The sequence below is a fragment of the Peromyscus leucopus genome, chromosome 8b (genome assembly GCF_004664715.2).
Source record: "Peromyscus leucopus breed LL Stock chromosome 8b, UCI_PerLeu_2.1, whole genome shotgun sequence".
Classification (NCBI taxonomy): Eukaryota; Metazoa; Chordata; class Mammalia; order Rodentia; family Cricetidae; genus Peromyscus; species Peromyscus leucopus.
Genome location: NC_051086.1, coordinates 54,861,889 through 54,886,826, shown reverse-complemented (window position 1 = coordinate 54,886,826; position 24,938 = coordinate 54,861,889). Strand labels below are relative to the sequence as shown.

Below are 24,938 nucleotides of genomic sequence, written 5' to 3'. Positions count from 1 at the left end.
GAACTGTCTACGTCTGAAGATGGAAGCCTCTGAAGATTTCCTGAAGGTCTTGTTCAATGTCTTCAGATGGACCATATGTCCCATAGTTAGAGGAAACTATAGTTTATGTTTTGAGTTAAACACCATGAACTGAAGAGTGAATATTTAGTAATCTCCCTATAGTGTCAGTAGTTAACAAAGCATGAAAGAGAAGCATGGTTTTATTATTCAACATAGACTAACACAGCTCAAATGAAGTGTTTCCATTTGAGACACTATAGTAGACCTGACAGAAAGATTCCTCACATTGAGAAGGAGAACATCCTGGTAGATGTGACCTGCATAGATAATGATGACTGAACACAGCACTATCAAGCATTAGGGAGTAAATTTAACATTGTGAGAGAGTGACTGTCACTTTGACTGGAAGGCCAGAGAAGTATCTCTGAGAAGATGTCACTTGAGTGACAGGAAAGTTTCAAGGGGCTGGGAAAATGGATCAATGATTGTCATGCAAGCATGAGCACCAGAGTTTAAAATCCCGGCATCCATATAAAAACCACACAGGCATGGCAGCCCACATATAATCAGGAGGCAGAAACAGTGGATCTTTGGGGCTGCTTGTTAGATAAACTAGAAGAGATAAGTATTAGGGCAGTGAGAGACCCTCCGTCAATAAAATAAAGCAGAGTGATCAAGGAAGACACTGAATGTCAACTTCTGGCCTCCCCATATTAGTGCATACATATTCACAATATCTGGACATATACACATACATGGTGGAAGGAGAAAACTGACTCCTGCATGTTGTCCTGTACCTTGCAAATGTGTTCCATGGCATGTGCACTTGCATGCACACATGCACACACAAATAAATAAATAAATACATGTAAATTTAAAAAATAAAAATAATCACCTGTCAGATACTGTGGGCACCTCTGTGTTTACTGTGTGTCAGGCACTAACTTGGGCCCAGGAGACAAAACAATCAAGAAAACAGGCTAAATTCTGTCTTCTAAGATCCTCTTCCAGTATTCATTATCTTTCCATAGTGATGAAATTTCCTCATTAGTTAAAGGTACTACAATTTCTGCTAGGTCCATTCCTGTCAACTGGTGAAGTCTTAATTTACCTTTTTGAATCAAATGAGAGATCTTTTATATATGTCTTTAATTTCTTATTTGGTTTATGGGGTAGGAATATCCATTCTGACATAATATCTTCCCTCTGCATCAAAATACCTCTGGGGGAATGTCTGGAGGGGAATATGACAAGAATGCATTTAAGTTCTGGATCCACATGATCCACATGTGCTTCTTGAATTGTCTTTTCTACTAGAGCCAATTCCTTCTCAGCTTTGGTTGATAATTCTCTTGGACTATTTAATTCTTTATCCCCTTCTAGAGTATTAGCCAAATTTTGTAGTGCATCTTTGGGTATTCCCATGATACCCAGTAAGTTGAAAATGCTTCCTAACAACTTTTGAAAATCACTAATTCTTCAATCGATCTCCCCTTAGTTGTACCTTTTGGGGTCTAATTTTTTATAGCTCTATCTTATATCTTAAGTAATTAATAGAATATCTTCTTTGTATTTTTTTAAGGAGCAATTTGCAGTCCCCAGCGAGGTAAAACTTTTTTTTTACTTCTTCAAACATGCTTTTTAATGTGTCTAACTTTGGAACAGCTAATAGGATATCATCCATATAGTGATAAATTATGGATTGTGGAAACTTTACACGAATTATCTCAAATGGTTTTTGCACAAAGTATTGGCACAAGGTAGGGCTGTTCCTGTTCCAATTCCCTGTGGGAGGACCTTCCACTGATATCTCTTGACTGGCTGGGAATTGTTGTAATTAGGTACTGTGAAGGCAAATTTTTCTCTATCATTTTCTTGTAAGGGTATGGTAAAGAAACAGTCTTTTAAGTCAATAACTATTATAGGCCATTCTTTGGGTAGCAAAGAGGGCAAGGGCATCCCAGTCTGTAGGAGGCCTATCAGCTGAATTACTTTATTAATAGCTCTCAGATCTGTCAGCATTCTCCAATTACCAGACTTTTTTAAAAATAACAAATATAGGAGAATTCCAAGGGCTGGTAGATTCTTCAATGTGTTGAGCATTTAACTGCTCTTGAACCAGCTGTCTAAAGCCTGTAGCTTCTTTTTTGTCAAAGGCCATTGTCCAACCCAGACAGGTTTATTAGTTAGCCATTTTAAAGGTAAGGCAGTTGGTACTTCTGAGAGTTCAACAGCAGTTGTGCTCTGTTTGTGTTTAGCCTGAATGGTTGGTGACTGTTTTTTTATAGTATGTTATAATATTATTCCTAGAAACATGCATTGATCTATATTCTTTTTCTGAGAGTGTAGGAATTTTAATCTGGGTATTTCACTGTTGTATCAGATCTTGGCCCCAAAGATTTACTGCTACATTTGTTACATATGGCTTTAGCCTTCCTCTCTGTTCTTCTGGTCCTATTCATTCAACCCATCTCAAACTCTGTTTTATCTGAGATAGGGTTCCAATCCCTAGAAGTTGGACATCTACCTCTTGAAGAGGCCAATTCAGATGCCATGATTTTGGTGTAATTATAGTTAAATCCACACCTATGTCTACCAGGCCTTTCAGAACCAGGCCATTAATTCTAATTCTAAGCTTTGGTCTTTGTCCATTTATGGAAGTCTGTCAAAATATTTGTTTTATTGTGTTCTTTGTAAACTGTGATTCATCTATCAGAGCTGTTTTATCATCCATTGCAGTATCGGTTTTTACATTAGGCATTGGTTTATTCAGTTGTCCTGGAGAGGAATTTCTTCCATAGTGGCTGGGAATGTTCATACCACGTTTGATTTGGGGGCCTGCAAGAGGCCCCCTGAGGCATTTCCTACCAGTAAAGGGTTGCCTCGTATATCTATTTTTGAACTCCACTCACTGGTCCAATGTCGGCCTTTGCCATGCCTTCTACACAATCCAGGAGGTGGTTGGGGTCTTCTGTTTAGGCTATTCCTAGAAGGAGTATTACTTCTAGGAGTACCCCATGTACAGTTTTTACTTATATGACCTGGTGTACCATATTTAAAACATTTGGTACCACAGGGCCTTCTTTCACCTCTGGGATTTGTCTGTCCTATCCAAGCCCCATTACTGTAATTAAGAGACTCAACACCATTAGTACATTGAATCCATTCTTCCAAAGGAGCTGATCTGATCTTTAATGGTGCAAGTATTCTTTTGCATTCTGCATTAGCATTATCGAACGCCAAGAACTCAGTTAATATTTTTCTTAATTTTTTATCTGACACAAACAGCAGAACTTGACATCTTTGGCCACATGGTTCTGGCTTTAGAGTCAAGGATAGGAGAAAGGCATTATGGAATTTGTCTCCACAACTACAGAAAGCTGCTAAGGCCAGGCATGTGTCAGGGGTGTCCCTGAATGGAGAGCTAGAGAGGCCATTGTGCAAAGCTGTGAAGGTGAAGCCTGGATAGCCTTGGAGACCCCAAGATGTTTAAGATACCAGAGCCATTTGATACCTGCTGAGGAGAGCTGCTAACAGGGAGTAGAAACAGCCCAAGAGAAAGAAGTATGTTTCAGAAAGAAGTGTGTTTCAGTCAACAAAGCTGAAAGGAATTGGATATCTGAATAGCATATTGACATCAGACATGGAAATGCAGAGTTTGGAGCTTGCCCAGCTGATTTTTGGTCTTGTTTTGGTCCAGTATTTTCTCAATACACTCCCTTCTTTATGTTTTAGAAGGGTAATCTGTATCCAATGCCATTATATATTGGAAGTATGTGATCTGCTTTTTGGTTTTCATTTTGAAGGGGATTACAGTTAAGATATTGTATGAATCTCAGAAGAGACTTTAAACTTTAGACTTTGAAATAAGTTTGAGACTGTTATAGCCATGGGGACTTTTGAAGTTGGACTGAATTCATTTTTGCATTATGATATGGCTATAAACTTTTGGGTGCCAGGGAGTAGAATGTGGTTATTTGAAAGAAAATGGCCCCCAAAGGGAGTGACACTATTAGGAGATGTGTCTTTGTTGGGGTAGATGTAGCCTTGTTGGAGGAAGTGTGTCACTGTGGGCTTTGAGCTTTCCTTTGTTCAAGCCATACCCAGTGAGACAGTTCACTTCTGTTGCCTGTAGGTCAAGATGTAGGACTCTTAGCTCCTTCTCCAGCACCCTATATGCCTGCACACCACATGTCACACCATGATGATATTGAACTAAACTTCTGAAATTGTAAGCCACGCAATTAAATGATTTTTCTTTATAAGAGTTGCCATGGTCATGGTGTCTCCTCACAGCAATAGAAAACCTAATTGTGGTGGTATTGTGTTCTCCAAAATATTGTATACCTTAATAAACTTATCTGGGGTCAGAGAACAGAAAAGCCACTAGTTAGGCAGTGATAGCACATGCCTTTAATCCTAGCATTCCAGAGGCAGAAATCCATCTGGGATCTCTGTGAGTTCAAGGCCACATTGGAAACAGCCAGGCATGGTGACTCACGCCTTTAATCCCAGAAAGCGAGCCTTTAATCCTAGGGAGTGATGGTAGAAAGCAGAAAGGTATATAAGGCGTGAGGACCAGAAACTAGAAGCATTTGGCTGGTTAAGCATGGGCTAGTTAAGCATTCGGCTGGTTAAGCTTTCAAGCTTTGAAGCAGCACAGTTCAGCTGAGATTCATTCTGGATGAGGACTCAGAGGCTTCCAGTCTGAGGAAACAGGACCAGTCTGAGGAACTGGTGAGGCAAGATAGCTGTGGCTTGTTCTGTCTCTCTGACCTACCATCATTGACCCAATAACTGGCCTCGGGTTTGATTTTATTAATAAGAACTTTTAAGATTCATGCTACACCTAATGAAGACAGAGGTTCAGCAGAGGGGGTTGCCCAGATTAGAAGTTAATCTTCTCACCTCAAAGGTCCAGATTAGAAATGTATATTCCCTTCAATTAAGTAAATATCCCTCCTAAGTGTGCCTAATCATTTTTTAGTTAATTCCAAATATAGTCAAGTTGACAACCAGGAATAGCCATCACATTAACCAAACATATAAGTTCTCAGGGTCACACACATACATACACATGTGAGTCCACATATATATGAACATGCACACACATTACATATCTACAGAAAAAATTATGATGTTAGTGGGAGACAAAAACTGAGTGTGAGATTTAGGAGAATCAAAAAAGACCCAAGGTTTGGTACCTAAGGATCATTTACTGAAATGAAAAGTGTGTGGGCTAGGCAAGCTACAGGGGAGGAGAGGAAATGCAGAGATCCAAAGCACAAATCTGGGGAGATCCAGGAGCTTTTGCTGAACTGGGACCTGTTGGCAAACCTGGGAGGCCCACATTAGTAGATGAGTGAAGTGAGGCTCAGACATGAGTCCTGCACTCAGGAGGCAGGGCCTCTGCAAGCCAAGACAAAGCTCTCAAGTCTGATCTGTCCCAGGCATCTGCATATTGTATTTCACAACAGGAAATGAGTTGAATAATGTTCACCATTTACTCCCAGAGTTCAGAGGAATATCTGCACAGGCTTTTTGATGCCTGGCTTCCCGGAGGAGACAGAGTCTCTTTAACTTTCAAAGAACGAGTTTACTAGCAGAGGGCTCAAGAGCCTTGGCCAGGAACACACACACCAGTGGACTCCATAGAAGAGCAGGGTGAGTAATGGGATCAACAAAGTCCACCAAACCATTAGAGTTGTGGAAATGTAAGTCCTGGCCCAACTCCACTAAGGAGTATTGTGGCAGATATGGGGACCTGTCCCCAGAGCCAGGGCCCAGGGCCCCAGCACCTACTGGGATAGCACAAGTCAGCTCTGGTAGGTAGTAGACTGCTGAATTCACTTGTATGCTTCATGTGCCTGTTTCCGTCATAGTCTATCCTATACTTTTCTCTCTTCTGTCTGATCTGAACCTACAGGAATAATGGTCCTGAATGGTGAGGTATTAAGTGGAGGATGGTGATGAGAAATAAAGTAGACAAAAGCAATAGCTGGGCACAGGAGACCTTGCATAATAAGCTAATATGTTAATACATAATAAGCATAAGCTGATGTCTTATGCCAAACAAGTTTATTAAGAAATATAGCATCATAAATACTATCTTCATGGAGTGGGGGGATGGCAGAGGTCAGCAGAGAGCTAAGACAGATAAAGTTGGGAAAGAAGATACAGGATCCCTCAGACGCAGCTGCCTTAGGACTGATAACCACAGACCATGAGAAGAGTTAGGTCCCCAGAAACTACAACCTTTATTCTTCTGAGCCCCTGACTCCAGTTTCAGACCGGTTTTGTCAAGTCCACTCCTGGACAAGAACACAAAACTGAAGTTCCTTCTGTCCTTTCATTAGAGCTCCTGAGAAAGTCTTGGGACAGCCTGGCTCCTCACATACCATATCCCTCCTTTTAAAAAACCAGATGAGTAATAAACACCTGAATGTCTACAAGGCCTTGATATTCCTTAAACCAGCAAATGTCTACTATTATGTCAAAAAATTGCCAATACAAGTTTATGAGTATAATAATTAATGTTGAAGGATGTTAAAAGGGGTTACAGCCTGTAGCTTGTATAATAAATCTTGGACAGCTCTAAAGGAGAATTGAATGCAAGATGAGAATGGTCCACATCAGTAACTAATTGCTTAAGGGTTAATAAATCTGAACTAACATGTTCATTATGTCATATTTTCTGTAAATGTTTTAAAATTTTATGTCTTTTTTTGTACAGATTTATTATAGCCTATAGTAATATAGACATATCTAAAGCCAGCATGGCACTGTAAATTTAACTGTATCTCCTAGGTATAATACCACAGGTGCTAAAGAATTTAACTTAGTTTTTCATTTTTATCTATATAGTTTTGTGTTGTCAAAGCTACAGAAGTATTATAAGCAACTTCATTAAGAAAATGGGCTGTTTGCATTTGCTGTGTAAGGATCACTATGGAAGCAGCTGTAGGCACTATAGCAAGGATTGTTTAGAAAATACTAGTTAAAATAGGGAATATACATAACTAGCAAAGATACAATTGATACAAGTACTTTAGAAGTATCTCCCCCTCTCTTGAATGGGAGGACTCCCAGTCAGTCACATATATCAAGGGTGAATCTAAATGTAAAATGATGTCGTATTGGATGGTGTTGTGTATCAACTTGACACAAGCTAGAGTCAACAGGGAGGAAGGGGCCTTGGCTGAGGAAATACCTCCATGAGATCCAGCTGTAAGGCATTTTCTCATTTAGTGATCAGTGAGGGAGGATCCAGCCCATGGTAGGTAATGCCATCCATGGCTGTTAGTCCTGGGTGCTATAAGAAGATGAGCTGAGCAAGCCATGGGAAGCAAGCCAGTAAGCAGCTCTCCTCCATGTCCTCTGCATCAGCTCTTGCCTCTGGGATACTACTACTCTGTTTGAGTGATGAACAGCAATGCCAAATAAAACCTTTCCTCCCCAAGTTGATTTTTGGCCATGCTGTTTTGTCACAGCAATAGAAACCCTAACTAAGACAGATGTCCAATTCATAATTGTTCATTTTTCTCCAAAAGTCCCATAAATGGTCACATTGTTCAGGGCTGTGGCTAACAGACAAAGGTGACTGAACCTTCTTTTGGAGATATTACAACAGGATGAGGGGTTCCTAGGAATTTTACTTCATCCAGACCAGTTGAGTATCTTCAGGACAAGTCAACCAACACCTGAGGTTGTCCACTCAGAGGCACAGAGTTCTTCAGGACCATAGAGCATGTCATCTAAGGGAGAATTCTATCCTGAAACCAAGGCACCCGATTCTCATTGTATACTGTGAAACATTCATCCAATGGGGTAACCCCATGGGTGGTTAGACTGGAAAACTGAAGTGGTGATTGAATTGATGATGCTTGAAAAACTACAATTGATCCCTCCTAATCCCAAGTCTACATGGATCACTCAGATGAGAGGGATGTACCCATAATGACCTAGCAACAACAAGTAGGAGTGGTGGATAATATCCCAGTATAAAGAGAGAATAAGAAACATCCAGAAAATCAGTTAACTCAGTCTGACACTTATAACATTATGTAATATTTTGATAGCCAGATACTTTTAAACAAACCTTGATTTGACATATATTATAGCCATTTTTTGTAAATGTTAATCTTAGGCCTTATAAACTTCAATATCATATATACTGTCTTTAAGTATTATCCTTTACTTACCTTAAACAATTTGCTAAGACTTCTGTAGCTTATAAAAGCCTTTTAATGTTTTATTCTGTAAACATATATCCACCTTAATCTTAATATATGAATATATGTTTATTAAAATAATTTTATCTTTTAACATATATTTAAAAACAACTTTATCATTATAACATCTTTTTTATTTTTTGTTTTATTAAAAATAGATTCTTTTCTCATATAATATATCCCAATTATAGTTTCTGCTCCTCCCAGTTCCTCCCCAACTACTCTCCCCTCTGGATCCACTTCCTTTCTGTTTCTTATTAGAAAAGAACAGGCTTATAGGAGATAACAACCAAATGTGACAAAATAAAATTAAAGCAAAAACCATCATATCAAAGTTGGGCATGGCAACCCAATGGGAGAAAAAGAGTACCAAGAGCAGACACAGGAATCAGAGACCCACTTGTTCTCACACTCAAGAGTCTCATAAAAACAAATGTTATATATGCAGATGACATGGTGCAGATCCATGTGCTTGTTGCTTCGGTCTCTGTAAGTGCATATACATCTTGCTTAATTTATTCAGAGGACCTTGTTCTCCTAGTGTCCTCCATTCCCTCTGGCTTTTACACTCTCTGTGCCTCCTCTTCTGCAGGTTTCCATAAACTCTGCCTGGAAGAACTTGACGAAGACATCCCATTTAGAGCTGTATGTTCTAAGGATACCCTCTCTGCATAATGTCTGGCTGTGTGTTTCTGCTATTTTCCCATCTGTTGCCAGAGGAAACTTCTGTGATGATGATGTAGTATTGAAGTGTCCTACAATTAGGTCTGAGATTCAGTGTATGATTTGTGCTGTAGTATTGTTTCTTTTACAAATCTGGCTGTCCTTGTTTGGGGCATGGATGTTAAGAACTGAAATATTGTCTTAGAGGATTTTTTCCTTTGGAAAAAAATGTAGTGTATGTAGTGTCCATCTCTATCTCTTTTGATTAGTTTTGGTTTGAAGTCTAGTTTGTTAGATATTACAACAACTATGCCAGCTGGTTTCTTAGGTTCATTTACTTGGGATATCTTTTTCCAACCTTTTATCCTGAGGTAATATCTGTTCTTGAAATTGAGGTGTAGTGGTGGTTTGAAGGAAAATGGCCCTCATAGGTTCATAGGGAGTGCCACTATTAGGAGGTGTGGCCTTGTTAGAGTAGGTGTGGTCTTGTTGGAGGAAGTGTGTCACTGTGGTGGTGGGCTTTCAGGTCTCATATATGCTGAAGATACCACCTAGTGTCTCAGTCCACTTCCTATTGCCTTCTGATTAAGATGTAGCTAGCACCATGTCTGCCTGCATGTCACCATGCTTCCCACCATGGACTAAACCTCTGAACTATAAGCTGCCACCCAAATTAAATATTTTCCTTTATAAGAATTTCTGTGGTTATGGTATCTCATTATAGCAATAGAAGTCTTAACTAAAATAGATAGCCTGTTTGGAGCAAATCTCTCTCTCTCTCTCTCTCTCTCTCTCTCTCTCTCTCTCTCTCTCTCTCTCTCTGTGTGTGTGTGTGTGTGTGTCTCTCTCTCTGTCTCTGTCTCTCTGTCTCTCTGTCTCCCTCTCTCTAATTAATTAAAAATTCTTCTCTTGTATATTACATCCCAACTGCAATTTCTCCCCCCTCATCCCCTCTTGGTCCTTTCCCTCAGCACCTCCCCTCTCCCCCAGATCCACTCTTACTCCATTTCCCTTCAGAAAAGGGCAGGTCTCCCAGGGATAGCAACCAAACATGACATGTCAAGTTGCAATAAGGCTAGGCACATCCCCTCATCTTAAGCTGGATGCAACAACCTAGTAGGAGAAAAAGGGTCACAAAAGCAGGCAAAAGAGTCAGAGACAGCCACCACTCCTACTGGTAGGAATGCCACAAGAACACCAAGCTACACAACCATAACATATATGCAGAGGTCAGACCCTTGCAGGCTCCCTGATAATTGCTTCAGTCTCTGTGAGCCCCTATGAGCCCTGGTTAATTGATTATATGGATCATTTTTCTTGTGGTATCCTTGACCCAGATGGCTCCTGCAATCCTTCCTCCCCCTCCTCTGCAGGATTCTCTGAACTTTGCCTAATGTTCAGCTATGGGTGTTTGCGTCTGCTCCCATATGTTGTTGGGTGAAGCCTCTCTGATAATGATTATGCTAGGCTCTGGTCTAGAAGTACAGCATAATATCGTTAGGAATCATCTCATAGACTTTTTTTGTCAGTCATGTTTGGTTCTATCTTAGGTCTCTATCCAGCCTCTAGTGCCTGGCCCTCCAAGCAGTGTCAGGCTTTGGCTCCCTCTTGTGGCATGGGTCTTAAGTTGGATCACTCACTGGTTAGGCACTCCCACAAGTTCTGCACCACCTTTACCCTGGAGCATCTTGCAGGCAGGACAGGTTTTGTGGTTGGGTTGGTGTTCCAATTCCTTCACTGAAAGATTTGCCTGATTACAGAAGATGGCCATTTCAGACTCCATATTTCCCATTGCTAGGAGTCTTACCTAGGGTTTCCCTCATAGATTTCTGGAAGTTTCCATTACACTAGGTTTCTACCTTGTTCCCCAAATTTCCCAAATGTCAGCTGTCTAGCCCAGTACTCTCTCCTTCCATCCCCTCACCTGATCCTTCCTGTTCCCATCTCCACCTGCCCCCAGTCCACCTTTGAAATATATTGTATTACCCCTTTCCAGAGAGATCCACGCATCTCCCCTTGAGTCCTCATTACTTAGCCTCTCTGCATCTGAGGATTATAGCATGATTATCTTTTACTTTACAACTAATATTCACTCATAAGTGAAGATGATTTTTTTCTAGTTCCATCCATTTGCCTGCAAATTTGATGATGCTATTTTTTAAATATCTGAGCAATACTCCATTGTGTAAAGGTACCACATTCTCTATGTCCATTCTTTGAGGAACATCTAGGTTTGTTCTAGTTTCTGGCTATTACGCAAAACTGCTATGAACATAGTTGAGCAAGTGTCCTTGTGGTAGGATGGAGTGTCCTTTAGGTATTTTCCCAGGATTGGTATAGTTGGGTCTTGAGGTAGATCAATTCTCAATTTTTTGAGAAACCATCATATTGATTTCTAAAGTGATATACAATTTTTCAATCCCACCAACAATGGAGGAATGTTCCCCTTGCTCTACATCCTCACCAGCATGAGCTTAGATCTTTGATCTTAGCCATTCTGACAGGTGTAAGATGGAATTGCAGAGTCATTTTAATTTGCATGGCTAAGAATGCTGATTTTTTTTTTGTTTCTCAGCCATTTGAGATTTCTCTATTCAATATTCTGTTCAGACATGTACTACATTTTTTAATTGGATTATTTGTTTTTTATGTCTATTTCTTTAGTTCTTTATACTTTGGACATTAGTCATCTGTCAGATGTGGAGTTGGTGAAAATCTTTTTCTGGAGGCTGCCATTTTGTCCTATTGACATGTCAGTTGCCTTAGAGAAGCTTTTCAATTTTATGACATTCCATTTACTAACTGTTGATACTTCAGTTTTATGAGGTCCCATTTATTAATTGATAATCTTAGTGCCTGCACTATTGGTGTTCTGTTTAGGAAGTTGTCTCCTGTATCAATGCATTCAAAGCTATTCCCTACTTTCTCTTCTATCAGGTTCAGTGATTTTGGTTTTATATTGAGGTCTTTGATCCACTTGGACTTAGGTTTTATGCATGGTGATGAGTATGGATCTATTTACATTCTTCTACAATCTGATATCCAGTTAGACCAGCACCATTTGTTAAAGATGCCCTTTTCCCATTGTATATCTCTGTTTGTTTTTCAAGACAGGGTTTCTCTGTGTAAAAGCCTTGGCTATTTCTGATTTCTTTATCAAAAACCAGATGTCCATAGTAGTGTGGATTTATGTCTGGGTCTTTGATTACACTCCATTGATCAACCTGTCTTTTTTATGGCAATACTATGTGGTTTTTATTACTATATCTCTGTAGAACAGCTTGAAATCTGGGAAGGTGATACTTCCAGAAGTTCTTTCATTGTACAGGATTGTTTTAGCCATCCTGGGTTTTTTGTTTTTCCATATGAAGTTGATAACTGTCTTTTCAAAGACTATAAAGAATTGTGTTAGTATTTTGATGGTGATTGCATTGAATTTGTAGATTGATTTTGACAAGATGGTCATTTTTACTATATTAATTCTACCAATCTATGAGCATGGGATGTAGCATGAATCCTAAAGGGTCTTACTACTAAAAACAAACCTGGAGCCTGGTATTGGGGTGAATGCTGGAAGATCAGAGAAGTAGAACAAGCCACAGCTACCTCACCTCGCCAGTTCCTCAGCTGATCCTGTTCTCTCAGACTGGAAGCTTCTGAGTCCTCATCTGAATGACTCTCAGCTGAACTGTTGCTCAAAAGCCTAAAAGCTTAACCAGTTATAGTTACTAGTCCTCATGCTTTAAATACCTTTCTGCCTCCTGCCATTACTTCCTCAGATTAAAGGCCTGAGTCACCATGCTTGGCTGTTTCCAGTGTAGCCTTGAACTCACAGAGATCCAGGCAGACCTCTGCCTCTTGAATGCTAGGATTAAAGGCATGTGCTACCACCACCTAACCTTTATGTTTAATATTGTGGCTGTTCTGTTCTCTGACCACAGATAAGTTTATTAGAGTGCACAATATTTTGGGGAATACAATACCACCACAATGTGAGATCTTTTATCTACAAATATCTTCTTTAATTTATTTCCTCAAAGACTTGAAGTTTTTTTTTAATCAAATAAGTCTTTCATTTGGTTGGTTAGAGTTACCCCAAGATATTTTATATTATTTGTGGTTTTTGTGAAGGATATTGTTTCCCTGTTTTCTTTCTCAACCCATTTGTCATTTGTGTATAAGAGGGCTACTGATTTTTTAGTTAATCTTGTATCCAGCCACTTTGCTGAAGGTATTAGTCAGCCATAGAAGTTCCCTGGTATAATTTTTGGGATCACTTATGTATACTATCATATCATCTTTGAATTTAATTCTTCCTTTTCAAAATGTATACCCTTAATCTCCCTTAAGTATCTTAATTCTCTGGCTAGAACTTCAAATACTATTTTGAATGAATACAGAGAAAGTAGACAGCTTTGTCTTGTTCCTGATTTTAGTGGAATTCCTTTGAGTTTCTCTATATTCAATTTGATGTGGGCTATTGGTTTGCTATAAATTGCCTTTATTATGTTTAGGTATGTCCCTGTATCCTTATTCTCTCCAAGACTTTTATCACAAAGGTGTGTTGGATTTTGTCAAAGGCTTTTTCAGCATCTAATGAGATGATAATGTGTTTTTTTTCAGTTTGTTTATATGGTGGATTACATTGACAGATTTTCATATGTTGAACCATCCCCTCGTCTCTGAGATAAAGCCTAGTTAGTCATGGTCATCTTTTTTATGTATTCTTGGATTCACTTTATAAAAATTTTGTTGAGTATTTTTGCATCAATGTTCATGAGAGAAATTGGTCTTTAATTATCTTTATTTTTTGAGTCTTTGGATATTGGGATGACTATGACCTCATAAAATGAATTTGGAAATATTTCTTCTGTTTCCATTCTGTGGATAGAATTTTGCAGTAAAACTGTCTGTCCCTGGGCTTTTTTGGTAGAGAGACTTTAATAACTGTGTCTATATTCTTAGAGATTATAAATCTATTTATATTGTTTAATTAATCGTAATTTAACTTTGGTAGGTGGTATCCGTCAAGATACTTGTCCATTTCTTTTAGATTTTCCACTTTTTTGGAGTAGAGGTTTTTGAAGTATGACCTAGTGATTCTTTAGATTTTCTCAGTGTCTGTTGTTATGTCCCCCTTTTTATTTCTGATTTTGCTAATTTGGACATTCCTTCTGTGTCTTCTAGTTAGTTTGGATAGGGGTTTATTTATCTTGTTGGTATTCTCAAAGAACCAACTCTTTGTTTCATTGATTCTTTGTATTGTTCTATTTGTTTTTATTTTATTGATTGAAGCCCTCAGTTTGATTATTTCCTGCTATCCACTCTTCTTGGGTGTGTTTGCTTTTTTTGTTGTTGTTGTTCTAGATCTTTCAGTGTGCTGCTAAGTTGGAAGTATGAGATTTCTCTGATTTCTTTATGAAGGCACTTGGTGCTATGAACTTTCTTCTTATCACTACTTTCATTGTGTCTTATAAGTTTGAGTTATAGGACACATCCATTTTTATTGAATTCTAGAAAGTCATTAATTTCTTTCTTATTTCTGCTTTGACCCAGTAGTCATTCAGTAGAGAGTTGTTCCATTTCCATGAGTTTGTAGGCTTTCTGTTGTTTAAATCCAACTTTAATCCATGGTGGTCTGATAGGATACAAGGGGTTATTCTAATTTCCTTGTATCTGTTGAGACTTTCTTTGTGATCAAGTATGTGGTCAATTTCAGAGAATGTTCCATGACTCGCTGAAAAGAAGGTATATTCTTTTGTGTTTGGGTGAAATGTTTTGTAGTTATCTGTTAGGTCTATTTGGTCATAATGTCTGGCAGCTCCAGTATTTCTCTGTTTTGTTTTTGTTTGGATGTTTAGTTTTCCATTGGTTAGAATGGGGTATTGAAATCTCTCTCTATTAATGTATGAGGTTTTGTGTGTGACTTAAACTGTAGTAGTATTTATTGTATAAATTTGGGTGCCCTTGTTTTGTGGCATAGGTATTAAGAATTGAGAAGTCATCTTGGTGGATTTTTCCTCTGATGAGTATAAAGTGTCCTTCCCCCATATCTTTTGATTAATTTTGGTTGGCAGTCTAGTTTGTTAAGTATTAGACTATCTTTACTTTCTGGCTTCTTGGGTCCATTTGCATGGAAAATCTTTTTTCAACCCTTACTCTGAGGTAATGTCTATCTTTGATGTTGAGCTGTGTTTCTTGTATGCAGCAGAAGAATGGATCCTGTTTTCGTATCCACTCTGTTAGTCTGTGTCTTCTTATTAGGGAATTAAGTTCATTGATATTGAGAGGTATTAATGACCAATGATTGTTAATTCCTGTTATTTTGTTGGTGGTGTGATGATGATTGTGTATGTGTGGCCATGCATGTGAGTATGCATGTGCCTTTGTGTGTGTGTGTGTGTGTGTGCGCGCGCGTATGCGCGCGCTTCACTTTTTTGGTTTTGCTGGTGTGAGATTACTTATTTCTAGTGTGTAGTTAACCTCCTTTGGTTATAGTTTTCCTTCTTCTACCTTCTGTAGGGCTGGATTTGTGGATAGATAGTGTTTAAATTTGATTTTATCATGGAATATCTTGTTTCTCCATCTATGGAGATTGAAAGTTTTGCTGGGTATAGTAGTCTGAGCTGCCATCTGTGATTTCATAGAGTCTGCAAGACATCTGTCCAGGTCCTTATGGCTTTTAGAGTTTCTATTGAGAAGTTGGGTGTAATGCTAATAGACCCACCTTTATATGTTACTTAGCCTTTTCACCCTTGCAACTTTTAATATTCTTTCTTTGTTCTGTATGTTTAGTGTTGTGATCATCACGTAGTGTGTGTGTGGGGGGGCTTCTTTTCTGGTCTAATCTATTTGGTATTCTTTAAGTTTCTTGTACCTTTAATAGATATGTCCTTCTTAAGGTTAGGAAATTTTTCTTCTATGATTTTTATTGAAAAGATATTCTGGTCAAGGCCAGGCAGTGGTGGCACATGCCTTTAATACCAGCAATTGGGAGGCAGAACCAGGTGGATCTCTGTGAGTTCAAGGCCAGCCTGGTCTACAGAGGGAGATCCAGGACAGATACCAAAACTACATGGAGAAACCCTGTCTTGAACCAACCCCCCTCAAAAAAAAAGATTTTATGGTCCTTTGAGCTGGAATCCTCTTTTTCTATTTCTATTATTCTTAGGTTTGGTCTTTTATAGTCCTAAATTTCCTGGATATTTTGCATAAGGAATTTTTTTAGATTTAACATTTTCTTGGAATGATGTATAAATTTCTTCTATTCTAGCTTTAATGCCTGAGATTTTCTCTTCCATCTCTTGAATTCTGTTGGTGATGCTTGTAGCTTGTATCTGTACTTCCTGTCTGCTTACCTATATTTCCATTTCCAGGAATCCCTCAATTTGTGGGTTTTTTTTTTGTTGTTGTTGTTGTTATTGCTTCTATTTCCATTCTCAGGTCTTGAATGCTTTTATTTATTTCCTTCTTGTGGTAGTGGCACTATTAGGAGGTATGACCTTGTTGGAGTAGGTGTGGTCTTGTTGGAGGAAGCGTGTCACTGTGGAGGCAGGCTTTGAGGTTTCATTTATATGCTCAAGTTACTGCCCAGTGTTTCAAACCATTTCTGTTGCCTGCAAGATGTAGGACTCTCTACTACTTTTTTGTGGATCTGCATTATCCCACCGTGAAGATAATGGACTGAACCTCTAAACTGTAAGTGAGCCATCCCAATTAAATGTTTTCCCTTACAAGAGTTGCTGTGGTCATGGTGTCTCTTCACAGCAATAGAAATTCTAAGACACTTCAATTGTTTGTTTTTTCTTGGCTTTCTTTCAGGGGTTTATTCATTTCCTCCCATTGTTTGTGTTTTCTTGGATTTCTTTTTTTTAAGATTTATTTATTTATTTATTTTATAATTTAATTTTACATATCAGCCATGGATTCCCTTGTTCTCCCCCCTCCCACTCCCCCTCCCTGCCACCCCCCCATTCCCATCTCCTCCAGGGCAAAGACTCCCCTGGGGATTGAGTTCAACCTGGTAGATTCAGTTCAGGCAGGTCCAGTCCCCTCCTCCCAGGCTGAGTGAGCCAAGTGTCCCTGTATAAGCCCCAGGTTCCAAACAGCCAGCTCATGCACTAAGGACATGTCCCCATCCCACTGCCTGGATGCCTCCCAAACAGATCAAGCTAATCAACTGTCTCACTTATCCAGAGGGCCTGATCCAGTTGGGGGCTCCTCAGCTGTTGGTTCATAGTTCATGTGTTTCCATTCATTTGGCTATTTGTCCCTGTGCTTTTTTCAATCTTGGTCTCAACAATTCTCGCTCATACAAACCCTCCTCTTTCTCAACAATTGGACTCCTGGAGCTACACCTGGGGCCTGGCTGTGGATCTCTGTATCTGGTTCCCTCTGCTGTTGGATGGGGTTTCTAGCATGACAATAGGGTGTTTGGCCATCCTATCACCAGAGTAGGTCAGTTCGGGCTTTCTCTCGACCATTGTGGAGGTATCTTTGTGGATTTCTGTGGACCTCTCTAGCACTTTGCTTCTTCCTATTCTCATGTGGTCTTTATCATGGTCTCTTATTCCTTGTTCTCCCTCTCTGTTCTTGATCCAGCTGGGATCTCCTGCTCCCCAAAGCTCTCTTTCCCTCGACCCTTGCCTTTCATTTCCCCCACTCACGTCCAGGTTGTTCATGTAGATCTCATCCATTTCTCTGTCATCGGGCGATCCCTGTGTCTTTCTTGGGGTCCTGTTTTCTAGGTAGCCTCCCTGGAGTTGTGAGTAGCAGTCTAGTCATCTTTGTTTTACATCTAGTATCCTCCTATGAGTGAGTACATGCCATGTTTGTCTTTCTGAGTCTGTGTTACCTCACTCAGGATGATTTTTTTCTAGATCTATTCATTTGCCTGCATGCTCAATCATACCACAAGGGCACTTGCTCAGCTGTGTTCACAGCAGCATTGTTTGTAATAGCCAGAACCTGGAAACAACCTAGATGCCCTTCAAGAGAAGAATGGATAAATAAGATGTGGTACATATACACAATGGAATACTACTCAAAAGAGAAAAACAATGACTTCTTGGATTTCTTTAAGGGATTCATTAATTTCCCTTTTCAGGATCTCTATCATCGTTAATAGAGTTGTTTTTAAGGTCATTTTCTTGTGCTTCAGCTGTGTTGGAATATTTAGGGGTTGCTGTAGTAAGATAGCTGGGCTCTGATAGTGCCGTATTGCTCTAGATGTTTACTGTGTTCTTACACTGGCATCTAGGCATCTGAGTTGGAATGAATATAGTCTAGGTGCCAATTTCTGAGTTTTTCTTTGTTGGATGGGTGTTTTATTCATTGGTTTCTGTTTCTTTGGTCTTCTGATCTTTGTGGTCTATATTTCTGGTGACTGGTGTGACCTCTGGTCTAGCAGGAGGTTTCCATCAGAGTTTAGGGCTGGATTTCTGGCAGCTAATGTGACCTTTGGTCCAGCAGAGGGGGTCTGTGTTCTTCTGACTACCATGGCCTGCACTTGAGCAGGTGATATCCACCAGGGCCATGGCAGCAGCTGTTGGGTGGTGGGTGGGAGGGGGTATCAGTGGCTTGGGTCTTTGGGCTCTGAACCAAGTGCTTGGAAAGATTCTGAGGGCAGGTGGTTCTTTTACCTGTTCTGAAGCAATAATTTCTTTTGGTATTAAGACCCAGCAGAACCTACCTTAGTAGCTCTTTAATGACAGTAGCTATAATTATTCCTTGATTTGTGTGTGTGTGTGTTGTTGAAATTGTCAATCTTAAAGTGTTAGCTTTTTTGATAGTATGTTAGTGTGATTCATATAAAAACTCTAACTAAAACATTAAAATCATAAATGTCTTTCTGACTCAGGGAAGCTGAGCCAATAGGTAGTGAGAGAGCAGTGGATTTTTTAGATGAGAAAGAGAAAAGGAGAGGGGATAGAGTCAATTTCCCAAGTCTGTCTAAGGAATGTTACTAGCTCAGTTTTAACTTCTATGTATATAATACCTTAGACTGTTTGTTTTTCTTTTCTTTTTTGTCATAAAGTCGGAAGGTCATTCTGACCCAGGCAAGGGGTTAAGAACATACAAGGAAGAAAACATGCTTTAATTTGAGATAGAAGTACCAAATCCCATATTCCAGAGTCACTAACTCAAACCTAACTGTCACAAGACAATTTGGCAACAGCAGCTGTTTTGTTTTGATGGGGGCGGGCGCTCATTAGTTTGATTAGCATCCAAATTTGAGCTGGTAAAACCCAATGTGTAGAAATGAATTGAAAGATACTTGAAGGTGGGAAATACTCTAGACTATACGGCATCATGAAGTTGAGTTGTCTAAGTTAATGTTTGCCCTTCCTCTGCAGGCACTTTCACCCTCTCTTCCTCCTCTGTCTGTGCAGCTCCCTCTCAAGCCTGTGGTGAGGAGGGTCTCTGCCAGCACATTTCAACTGCTGTGCTTCTCTTTTTCTCTGCTGCAAAATCTCCTGCTTCAGTGGGGAAAATCCAAAAGAAAACAATAAGGCTTTTTTGTCCAAAATACTTTTTAAGGGGCTCAGCATTCTCTGGCTTCTGCACATGAAGGGTAGAAAGGTGATTTATTAATCCTGCATATGATAAAAGAGGAGGACACTTGACGGCTTAACTAAACTAGTCAGAGACATTTGCGGTAACTTTAAAACTGCATTATCAAAGGAGGAAGAAGAGAATAAGGGAAAGAAGAAGGGGTAGGAATGAGAAGGAAAAGGAGTAAAGAAGGAAAAGGAGAAAAAAAACCTCTTTATCCTCTGAGGCATCATGAAACAAAAGTATTTCAAGAATTGGCCCCACTTCCTTTTCCTCAGGGATTTTTTTAAATTTATTTATTTTTCTTTCTATTTTTAGCTTTTGTCCCCCTATCTGATTTTGAGTAGACTGACTAGATTTATGGGAGTGTTTAACTACAACTGAATCATTTATGCAGTGAATCTAACCGATCTCCACTCAAATATCACAGTCCAAATTCACCAATGGGAAACACATGTGACTCTCATAGGCAATATGTTATCTTTAAACTTCCACCTACACATTCCCATGTCTTTAAATTTTTGGACCAATTTAGGGAACTAAGAGAAAACTTTCAGAATGAAGGCAAAGAACTTCTATAAGTGCTTTAGCAATATTTTACAAGAACTAGAATGAGAAGGGAAGGAAGTATCTGGGGAGGGGTGTGCTTTTTTAAAATCCAGCTGTCTTAATTTTAACTCACATCTATCCCAATTCTTTCTTTCTTTTTCTTTTTTTTAACCTTTATTTTACTTGTTTGCTTATTATTTTCAAAGAGTCTACTAGTCTGACTCTTTTACTCTATATATTTATCACAGCTATACTCACTCTTGATGATTTTCCCTGTACTTATAACCCATATTGGGTGCAACTTGAGCCAAACCTTCAGGAATATGGATCCCAAATGGTGAGGTGTTGAGTGGGAGGACTGGAGATGAGAAGTAAAAAGACAAAAGCAATAGCTGAAACCAGGAGGACTTCCATAGGCTGATGACTTAGGCCAAGAAAGTTTATTAAGAAATGTTATAGAGTTTGAGACCATCAGGAAAAGACAACAGAGTTGATCCAATTACAATTAAATATATTAATTATTACCGCCAGCAGGATGAAAGTCTTGACACCAAGAAACGATTTAGGGAAGGTTCCCCCCCTCCATTTTTATTTTTGTTTTGTTTGTTCATTTTTATAAAGTCTGTGCCTTCTATGCTATTTCTGATATTTCTGCAGGATTTCCTCTTGCTATTTGGTATTTACTCTTTGGCTTTGCTTTTTTTGTTGTTTTCTTGTTTAGATTTTTTTCTTCCAATGGCTCTCATTTTTAGTATAAATGGAGATAATGTGATCACTTAGACCATTTTGCTCAAAGAAAGGTACACTCTGCTTTTTCCATTCTGCCTTCACCTTTTCAGAATGTTTATTTTCTTTTAAAAAAATTTTTTTATTGATTATGTGGATTTCACAACATGCAAAACAATTCCACTCATTTTCCCATTCCCTGGTATCTGCCCTTTGCACTTGGGCAACCTCTCTTGCCCAAACAAAAAAAAATTTAAAAGGAAAACCAAAACCAAACAAACAAACAAATAGTAGTTCTCAATGTGGAAGCAATAAGTGTGTCTTAGTGAGTCACACCACATATCCTTTAGACCTTATATCTTTACTTGCAAGTGTTAATTGCTATGAATCATTGGTCTGGTTTGAGGCCTCTGGCCTCTGCTACACTATCAATAATGTACCCTCACTGGGACTCCTCTTAGATATTCTATTGTTGCCTTGTGTTATGGAGATCCTGCAGCTTTGTATCTGTAGATCTGGACCCTTCACATGCTCTAACAGTTCATAGATGAGGTGGAGGTTGGGGAGGGCTAACTCATACCCCTGGGTGGTAGCTGAATTGGTCAGTCCTCCAGCTTTCCTTATCATCACCACCCAGGGTCTCCAGTTCTGCCCTGGAGAGCTCACCCAATGCAGCAGGCAGCAAGGAGTGGGGCCAGTTATTCTGTTCTCATGCTCTTGGGTCTATCTCACCCACATTCACATCACCAGGGCCAGCTCTATTGTTTTGCCCAGGGAAGGTGATGGGTCTGCTTTCCCAATTGTTGTAGGGGGGAATATAAGGGGTGCAGGATCAGCTCTCCTGCTCTCATGCCCTCAGGGCTGGCTTACCTGCACCCACACCAACAGAGTCAGCTTTAGCTTGCTGCTCAGGCAAGGTGTACAGCCTACTCTCCCATCTGCCACAGGTGGTGAGGGGCACCTCACCCACCCACTCCACTGTATGGGAGATGAGGGGTGGGACCAGATCTCTGATGCACGTTCATGGGGCCAGATCACCCACACCCCCATCAACAGGGACAACTTTACTGTGTTGCTCGGGTGAGGTGCAAGGCCTGCTCTCCCAAGTGTTGCAACCAGTGAGGAGCAGGATCAGCTCTCCCACTCTTGTAACCCCAGGGCTAGCTTTTCCATCCTGCAGTAGGTGGTAAGGGTTGAGAGGCAAGGAATGTGTCTCTCCCTTACCTAGACCACTGCATGACAGACAGTGAGGCTAGCTCTCTCCCACTCTCATGCCTTCAGGACTGGCTCACCCATACCCCTGCCAGCAGTGACAACTTTGCTATGCTGCCCAGGCATGGCACAGGGCTTACTCTCCCAAGTGCTGCAGTTGGTAAGGGGTAAGACCAATTCTCCATAATTCTATACACAGTAAAAGTCAGGCCCATCACCCATGTCTATGAAGCCCTGTCCTCACTACCTTTGCTGGTAACAGGAGCCCCAGACATCAACACAGACTTGCAGCTGTGGCAGGGCCATGGACTCAGACATGGCCCTTGACAGCAGTCCTGGCCCAGATGTCACTATGGCCCCAGTTAGTAATGCAGGTCACTCTAATTGGCATTGACCCAGTGGCAGCATGGCCCTTGAACACCAACATGGCCCCTGGTAGTGGTGGTGGTGGTCCAGATCCTGGGCATGCACATGGTTTTCTATAGCAACAAGAGCCTCGGACATCAATGCAGACCCTGACTGCAGCAAGGCCATGAACCCAGAGCAGGCCCAACAAGAACTCAGACCCATATAATGCCATGGCCCTGGGTGATAAGGCAGCACATGTTACTGAGGTTCGTGTGGTCCCAGCAGTGGTATAGTCCTCAGGCACCAACATGGGCACAGGTCGTGGCCCAGATCCTGAAGATTCCTGTGACGTTCAGTGGCAACATGAGCCATAGACATCAACACAGACTTAGGCATCAACACAGACTTAGGCTGTGGTTGGACCATGAACCCAGACATGGTCCTTGGCAACAGTCCAGGCCTGGATATTGTCATGTCCATAGTTTGCCTTGCAGGTCACCCAGATTAGCATGGTCCCAATGCCATGGCTCCCAAATGCTAACATGTCCCCAGGTGGCAGCCCAAACAGGTGTTTGCTCTACCTGTTACCTTCAATGGTAACAGGATTCACAAATGTCAACACAGACCCTGGCTGTGATAGGGCAACAGACACAGATATGGTCCTCAGCCCCAGTTTGGGTCCAGATGACATCATGACCCCAGGTGGCAGCATAGGCCACCAAGATCTGTATGGCTCCTGTGGCAGGTTGACCATTAAAGACCAACATGGCCTCAGGTGTCAGTCCAGACTATAGGCCTCTGCATGGCCCTCACTGATGACAGAAGCCACAGACATCAATACACAGCCTAGCCACAGGAGGGCCACAGACTCAGACATAGCCCTTGGCAGCAGTATGTGCCTGGACATCACCATGTTCTTGGGCAGCAGCACCAGCCTTCTAGATTGGAATGGCCCCATGGTCCTATGGGCCAGCACAGGCCTCTTAGATCAGCATGGCCACTGTGGGGGTACATCCCTTGGACACCAACATACTCATACGTCATGGCCCAGACTCTGGTCATTCACAGGGACCTTGGTGGTAACAGGAGCCAAAGACATCAACACAGGCCCCCAGAGCTTTGTCAGGGCCACAGACCAAGACATGGTCCTTGGCAGCAGCCCAGCCCCAGACATCATCACCATAGCCCCAAATGGTGAGCAGGCCATCCATGTCAGCCTGTTCCTCACCACCCTTTCATCTTCAAATCAGCATCTCTCCCTAGCATATGAATCCTTCTGCCCCCCTCTCTTTCTCTTTCTCGCTCCTATTTCCCCATCCTGTACTCACCCACCATATGGTGTCTGTGATTGATGGCTCATGGTTGATTTCAGCCTGCCAAGGCCAAGAGCCATGGCTGTGTCAAGGGAAGGGTTCCTATAGGTGAAAACTGCAAGGAAATGAAGCAAGCAAAGAGCTGATCTGTTTTGCCAAGATTGAGTGGTCAGGATGACCTGAAAATAATCTCTTAGTATCTGTATAAGTAAGTTACAGAAGTGGAAAAAAAAAAGCAGCTAGTCCTGCCCTTATCATAATAAAGCAGATGGCCACAACTGCACATTTCTGGGTGGGGATCACCAAGTCAGGTTTGTTTGGTGGGACTCATCTTGCAAGAATTTGCGTCTGGGACAAAAGGTTATCAGATACTAAGATGGAGGCCTAGGACAAGATGGAGTCTCTCTGGCCACCATAGAAGTAAAGCATCATATATACTATTTACACTAGGGAAAGCAGCTAAGGTCAGCAGAGAACTGAGACAATGTTGACAAAGAGCACATGTAATACCTCAGGCACAGCTGCCTTAGGACTGATAACCACAGCTCAGGAGGAAGAGTCGGGTCCCCAGAAACAGGAACCTTGACTCTCTGAGGAGGCACTGTCTCCAGTGTCAGACTGGCCTTGCCAAGCCCATTCCTGGCAAGGACACACAACTATTTTCATCAGGGCCTCTGGGAAAGCCTTGAATTGGTCTGGTTCCCCACACCTGTCCATGTGCCTCTTTGGTTTTTCTCTCAGTAATTTATCCTTCCAGCTAGTTGGCTTTGTATTGTTCCCCCCATGTGGTGTCCAGGGATAGGAGACTTCTAAATTCCTTTACAGAGCCTAGCCTAAACACAGACTGGGCTCTTGAGTCCCCCTCTGTGCTACATTTCCCCACCTTATCCTCTGTCACAGTAATGGCTGAAGGATTGACCTCCTTAGAGTGGGTCACTAGAAAAGGAAGAAGCTGAGGAACACAGAATAGTGAGTGTCCTGCACAGTCCATCCCTGCATCCTCCATCCCTGTCTTCCTATCCTCTCATGCTCCTGTCCCTGGAATCCCAACATCCCTTTCCTACATCCCCCAAACGTTCTCCCTTGATTCACATCCTTTAATCCTCCCAGCTGTCCTGTTCCATGTCCTGCATCCTTCCATCTTCTTGCTTTTCCATCCCTACAGTTCCCACCCTCCATTCTCCAGATGCCCACCTTCCCACTCCTCCCTCTCCATCACTTTCCATGGCTAGGCCTGAGCCAAGTCTTTGCTGTTGTGGTTCTCCAAAGTTAGAGACCTGGATCTCCTGTCTGCTGGTGGTGGTGGGAACTGTGCCCTCCTCCAGGAACAGCGCTGCTTCTG

General features: G+C 41.0%; 1 protein-coding gene across 1 annotated transcript in view; it reads left to right on the top strand.

Moving 5' to 3' along the window:
• Nucleotides 1-5,486: 5,486 nt before the first annotated feature.
• The window catches only part of LOC114706363, a 117,090-nt gene continuing 97,638 nt past the window's right edge, over nt 5,487-24,938 (top strand). The window contains 1 exon segment of the mRNA XM_037201053.1: nt 5,487-5,664. The gene's annotated coding sequence lies outside the window, so the exon portion shown is untranslated.